This window comes from Cricetulus griseus, unplaced genomic scaffold (genome assembly GCF_003668045.3).
Source record: "Cricetulus griseus strain 17A/GY unplaced genomic scaffold, alternate assembly CriGri-PICRH-1.0 unplaced_scaffold_1, whole genome shotgun sequence".
NCBI lineage: Eukaryota > Metazoa > Chordata > Mammalia > Rodentia > Cricetidae > Cricetulus > Cricetulus griseus.
Window position 1 is genome coordinate 4,791,091 of NW_023276808.1, and position 7,066 is coordinate 4,798,156.

The window sequence follows — 7,066 nt, forward strand, 5'->3', positions numbered from 1 at the left end:
TGATGTTCAAGGATTTTGAGCATTTTCTTAAGTGCCTTTCAGCCATATTGGATTCCTCTGTTGAGAATTCTCTATTTAGTTCTGCACACCACTTTTTAATTTCATTGTTTGGTGTTTTGGTGGCTAGCTTCTTGAGTTCATTTTATATTTTGGAAACCAGCCCTCTGTCCGATGTGGGGTTGGTGAAGATCTTTTCCCATTCTGTGAGCTGTCGTTTTGTCTTAATGACTGTGTCCTTTGCCTTACAGAAGCTTCTCAGTTTCAGGAGATCCCATTTATTAATTGCAGACCTCAATGTTTCTGCTACTGGTGTAATGTTCAGGACAAGGTCCTCTGTGCCTATTTGTTCAAGGGTATCTCCCACTTTCTCTTCTAGAAGATTCAGTGTGGCTGGATTTATGGTGAGGTCTTTAATCCATTTGCCCTTAACTTTTTTGCATGGTGACAGATATGGATCTATGTGCAATCTTCTGCATGTCTGAATCCAGTTGTGCCAGCACCATTTGTTGAAGATGCTATTTTTCTTCCATTGTATAGATTAACATCTTTTTCAAAATTAAGGTGTTCATAGGTGTGTGGGTTAATATCAGGGTTTTCATTTTGGTTCCATTGGTCTATCTGTCTATTTTTGTGTGAATACCAAGCTGTTTTCAGAACTATGGCTCTATAATAGAGCTTGAAGTCAGTGATGGTGATGCCCCCAGAAGATCCTTTATTGTACAGGGTTGTTTTGGCTATCCTGGGTCTTTTGTTTTTCCATATAAAGTTGATTATTGTTCTTTCAAGTTCTGTGCAGAACTGTGTTGGGATTTGGTGGGCATTGCATTGACTCTCTATATTACTTTTGGCAAGACTGCCATTTTTACTATGTTGATTCTACCTATCCAAGAGCATGGGAGTTCTTTCCATTTCACAGTATCTTCTTTAATTTCTTTCTTTAAGGACTGAAAGTTCTTACTGTACAGGTCTTTCACTTTTTTGGTTAGTGTTACCAAAGATATTTCATGTTGCTTGTGGATATTGTGAAGGGTGATGTTTCTCTGATTTCTTTCTCATTGCATTTATCATCTGTATAAAGTAGGGCTACTTATTTTTTTTCAGTTAATTTTGTATACTGCGACTTTGCTTAAGGTGTTTATCAGCTGTCGGAGTTCCCTGGTAGAGTTTTTCAGGCCACTTATGTAGACTATCCTATCATCTGCAAATAGTGAAAGTTTGACTTCTTACTTTCCAATTTGTATCCCTTTGATCTCCTTTTGTTGTCTTATTGCTCTAGCTAGAACTTCAAGTACAATATTGAAGAGATATGGAGAGAGTGGACATCCTTGTTTTGTTCCTGATTTTAGAGGAATCGCTTTGAGTTTCTCTCCATTTATTTTGATGTTTGCTGTTGGTTTGCTGTATATTGCTTTTATAATGTTAGGTATGTTCCAGTTATCCCTGTTCTCTCCAAGATCTTTATCATGAAAGGGTGTTGGATTTTGTCAAAGGCTTTTTCAGCATCTAGTGAGATGATCATGTAGTTTTTCTTTTTCAGTTTGTCAATATGGTGGATTACATTAATGGATTTTTCATATGTTGAACCATCCATGCATCACTGGGATGAAGCCTACTTGATCATAGTGGATGATTTTTCTGAAGTGTTCTTGGATTCGATTCGCCAATATTTTGTTGAGTATTTTTGCATCGATGTTCATGAAGGATATTGGTCTGTAGTTCTCTTTTTTAGTTTTACTTTGTGTGGCTTGTGTATCAAAGTGATTGTTGCTTCATAAAAAGAGTTTGGCAATATCCCTTCAGCTTCTATTGTGTGGAACAACTTGTGCAGTACAGGTAGTAGCTCTTGTTTGAATTTCTGGTAGAATTCTGCAGTGAAGGTATCTGACCCTGGGCTTTTTTTGGGTGGAAGGCTTTTGATGACTGCTTCTATTTCATTCAGGGTTATAGGACAATTTAAACTGCTTATCTGTTTTTGGTTTGATTTTGGTAAGTGGTATCTATCCAGGAAACTGTCCATTTCCTTTAGATTTTCGAGTTTTATGGAGTAAAGATTTTCAAAGTATGACCTGATGATTCTCTGGATTTCCTCAGTGTCTGTTGTTATATCACCCTTTTCATTTCTGATTTTGTTAATTAGCATGCTCTCTCTCTCTCTGCCTTTTGGTTAGTTTGGATAGAGGTTTGTCTATTTTGTTGATCTTCTCAAAGAACCAACTGTTTTTGTTTCATTGATTCTTTGTAATGTGTTCCTCGTTTTTATTTTATTGATTTCGTCCCTCAGTTTGATTATTTCCTGGCTTCTACTCCTCCATGGTGAGTTTGCTTCTTTTTGCTCTAAATCTTTCAAATTTTCTGTCAATTCTCTCATGTGAATATTCTCCAGTTTCTTCACATGTGCATTTAGTGCTGTGAACTTTCCTCTTAGCACTGCTTTCAAAGTGTCCCATAAGTTTGGGTGTCTTGTTTCTACATTCTCATTAAATTCTGGGAAGTCTTTAATTTCTTTTTTTTTATTTCTTCCTCAACCCAGGAATAGTGTAATTGGGTGTTATTCAATTTCCATGAGTTTCTATGTTTTCTGGAATTTCTATTGCAGTTGAATTCTAGCTTTAAAGCATGGTGATCTGATAAGATACAGGGGGTTATTTCAATTCTTTTGTATCTGTGGAGGTTTGCTTTGTTGCCAACTATGTGGTCAATTTTAGAGAAGGTGCCGTGTGACGCTGAGAAGAAGGTATATTCTTTTGTGTTTGGATGCAATGTTCTATAGATATCTGTTAAACCCAGTTGGGTCATAACTTCTGTTAGATCTTTGTTTCTTTGTTCAGTTTCTATCTGCTGGTCCTGTCTAGTGGTGAAAGCGGCATGTCTTATGTCTCCGACTATAAGTATGTGTGTGATTTTATGTGTGGTTTGAGCTTTAGTAATGCTTCTTTTACAAATGTGGGTGTCTTCGTATTTGGGCCATAGATGTTCAGGATTGAGACTTCATCTTGATGGACTTTTCCTGTGATGAATATGAACTGTCCTTCTTCATCTCTTTTGATTGATTTTAGTTTGAAGTCTGATTTCTTAGATATTAGGATTGCTAAACCAGCTTGTTTCTTGGATCCATTTGATTGGAAAATCTTTTCCCAACCCTTTACTCTGAGGTAACGCCTGTCTTTGAAGTTGAGGTGTGTTTCTTGTATACAGCAGAAGGATGGATTCGGTCTTCATATCCATTCTGTTAGCCTGTATTGTTTTAAGGGCTGGTTAAGACCATTGACATTGAAGGATATTAATGTCCATTGATTGTTTGTTCTTGTTTGTTTTGGATTTATTGTTGGTGGTGTCATTGTGTGTGGATTTCACCCTCCTGTTTCTTTTTGTGTTTGGTAGAATTGGGTTATCTATTGCCTATATATTTGTGAGTGAATTTATCTTTGTTGGGTTGGAGTTTTCCTTCTAGAAATTTCTCTATTGCTGGATTTGTGGATATGTATTGTTTAAGTCTGGTTCTGTCATGGAATATCATGTTTTCTCCATCTACAGTGACTGAAAGTTTTGCTGGGTACAGTAGTCTGGGTTTTCTAATCTGTGGCCTGCTTTTCTTTAACTCAGGTACACATTAAGAACAGTTATTGTGTGAATGTGACCTGTGTTTCCCAGCTCTGAGGCAATGGTTTGCTTCACAGGACAGTGAGTGTGTAATGAAATGTGCACACAAAGGACTCTGTGCTTTGGATGAGGAACAGGCTGTGTTAGATGAGAGAGGAGGAGTTTCTACTAAAATACAAACTTTTTAGTCTAGGGCTCTGTCTACTCTGCTGTAAGGGCAGTGCTGGAAATACGGTGCTGTCTGAGTCATTTGATCTCTGATCACCCAGTAGGTAAGCTGCTAATATGGGTCCTACCAGGGTGGCCCTAGCTTATGTGGGGTTTTGGGGGGCAGTTATTAGTAGTCAGGTGTACTAGGGGCAGGTAATTTATGGTCTCTTGTCATAGTTTCTCCTGGCTTTGCTGAAATGGGTTGTAAGAAGGACCACAAGTTTTACCAGGGTAGGTGAATGGTGTTCAGAGCAGGTCTGTTGAGCTATCATTGCATTTGTTTATATATTTAATTACTGTTTGCTTTTCAAGACATGGTTTCCCTGTGTAACTTTGGGGCTATCCTGGAACTCACCCTGTATATAAGTCTGGTATGAACTCACAGAGATCTTACTGCATCTGCCTCCCAGGTGCTGTTATTAAAGGCATGTGCCACCACCACCACCACCCAGTAAGCTTTCATTTCTGTTGGAAGTTGAACAGAACATGAGCCAGTATGTAGTTCTGTTGGTACATATGTTGACCTGGGTAATGTCCTTTGTCCTCCATGCCTCCCAGTATGGATTTACTAGGTAATAGGATACTCTGCAGCCCTGGCATGGGGGTACAGAATTCTTGCAGTATCACTGTCCAGTGTTCACATGTGGGCACTGCTTTTGGTTGCACTGGGAAATCAGATTAGAACACAGGAGGTTTGGTTTCTAGAAGTTCTGAATATTTCATTCCATTTTCATGTTTGTATTTAAAATATTTCAAATAATTTAGGAACTTGTAGAAAAATGATGATGTGGATCATCTTTCATGCATACATGATTAGAATGCTTGTAACTTGTTGGTGCAAATAAATACAATGTTGTGATTCAGTGAAGTTTAGTTCCAGGAGAGAAAATAAGTTTCTGATGTGCAGAGATTTCTCAAGTGTTCATGGTGCTGTGCAGGGAGATTGGGTGGATTCCTTGTTATGTGCCATAGGTGATGGAAATGGGGAGTATTTCATTGTTTTTTTTAATTTAAATTAGAAACTAGTTTGTTTTGCATGTCAATCACACTGTCCTCACCCTCTTCTCTCCTGCCCCTCACTGAGCCTGCATTCCATCCCCTTTCTGTCCCCCAGGGAATTGAGGCCTTCCACAAGTGATCTTCAATGTCTGTCATATAATTTGGTTCATGGCCTAGGAGCAGCCTTATGTCTCTTGGCTGAGAATGTGTTGCTTTATATGGAATGGGCTTCGAAAGTCCATTAATATACTAGGGATGAATTCTAATCCACTACCACAGGCCCCATAGATTTCCCAGGCCTTCTAACTGACACCCATATTCAGGGGGTCTGGATCAGTCCTATGCTGGTTTCCCAGCTTTTAGTCTGTGGTCCATCAGCTCCCCCTTGTTCAGGTCAGCTGTTTCTGTGAATATCTCCCATTTGGTCCCACTTTTCTCATCACATCTCCCTATCTGAAATTAGATTCCAGGAGTGTGGCTCAGTTTTTAGCTGTAGGTGTCTGCTTCTGCTTATATCAGCCACTGGATGAAGGCTGTAGGATTCCATGTAAGGTAAATTATTGCCCATGCTCACAGTGTTATTTGGCGTCATTCTTGTAGACATCTGACATTTCCCTACTGTCAGATTTCTCTTTAATTTTATAATGGCTCCATCTATTATGGGATATTTTTTCTTGCTCTCCTCTATTCTTCCCCTGACTCAATCTTCCTGTCCCACAAGTCCTCCTCTCCCCTCCCCTTCTTCCCTTTCTTTCTCCTAATTCTTTCTCCCCTCCATCCATGATACCAATTTGCTCAAGAGATCTTGTCCCTTTCCCCATGTATGGCAAAACATGTATTTCTCCCTTAGGATTCTCCCTGTTTCCTAGCTTCTGTGGTGGTGTGAATTGTAGGCAGTTAATCCCCTTTCCATGCCTGTAACCCATATATAACAGAGCCCATACCATGTTTTTCTTTTTGTGACTGTGTTACCTCACTTAGGATGCTTTCTTCTACTTACATCCATTTGCCTGTGAATTTTTAGATTCAGTTATTTCTCTGATGAGTACTACTCCATTGTGTAAGCGTACCACATTTTCTCTACCCATTCTTCAGTTGATGGACATCTAGGTAGAATCCAGGTGCCAGCTATTACAAATAATGTTGCTGTGAACATAGTTGAACAGATGTCCTGTTGTATGAATGTTCATCTTTTGTTCATATGCCTATGAGTGGAATTGCTGTATGTTGTGGTGGATTGATTGCAATTTTCCTGAGGAACTTCCTTACTCATTTCCAAAGTGGTTGTACAACTTTGCACTTCCCCCAGCAGTGGAGGAATGCTATTTCTCCAATCTTCTACAGCATAAACTGTCATTGGTGTTTTTTGTTTTAGCCATTCTGACAAGAGCAATGTGCTACCTCAGAGTTGTTTTGATTTGCATTTTCCTGATTGCTAAGTATAAGCACTTGCTAAAAACTTTCTTAAGTTTCTTTTAGCCATTTTAGATTCCTCTATTGAGAAGTCTCTATTTAATTCTGTATACCACATTCAATTGGATTTTTTTGGTGTTTTGGTCACTAGTTTCTTGAGTTCTTTGTATATTTTGGAAATCAGCCCTCTGTCAAATATGGGGTTGATGAATATCTGTACTCCATTTTGTGGACTGCCATTTTGTTTTTTTCACTATGTCCTTTAATTACAGAAGGATCTAAGTTTCAGCTGGTCCCATTTATTAATTGTAGATTCCTGTGTCTGTGCTACTGGTGTTATGGTCAGGAAACTGTCTACTCTACAAATTCTTCCAGGGTACCTCCTAATTTCTCTTACAAGATGGTCAGTGTGGGTGGATTTATGTTGAGATATTTCATCCGTTTGCACCTGTTTTGTGCATGAATATGCATCTGTCTGCAGTCTTTTACATGCCAGCACGCAGTTATGCCAGCACTATTTACCGAAGATTGTTTCTGTTTTACATTGCATAATTTTAGCTTCGTTGTTCAGCATCAGGTTTTCATACTTATGTGGGTCCTGTCATGGTTTTCAATTCAATTCCATTGGTCTACATGTCTTTTAAATTATTTTACTATACTGTTTCTTGATTGAGCATCAGTGGGATAGAATTTTCCTGAAACAAAAGGAATTATAGGGAGATTTTGATCCATAGCAAAGATCACCTCCATGTTTGGAGAGAGCTCTAGAGCATGGTATTTCTGTTTTTTGAAGAAATATCAGTTGCTTGAGCGTCAGAAACAACAGTTCAAATGTCATTTTGAG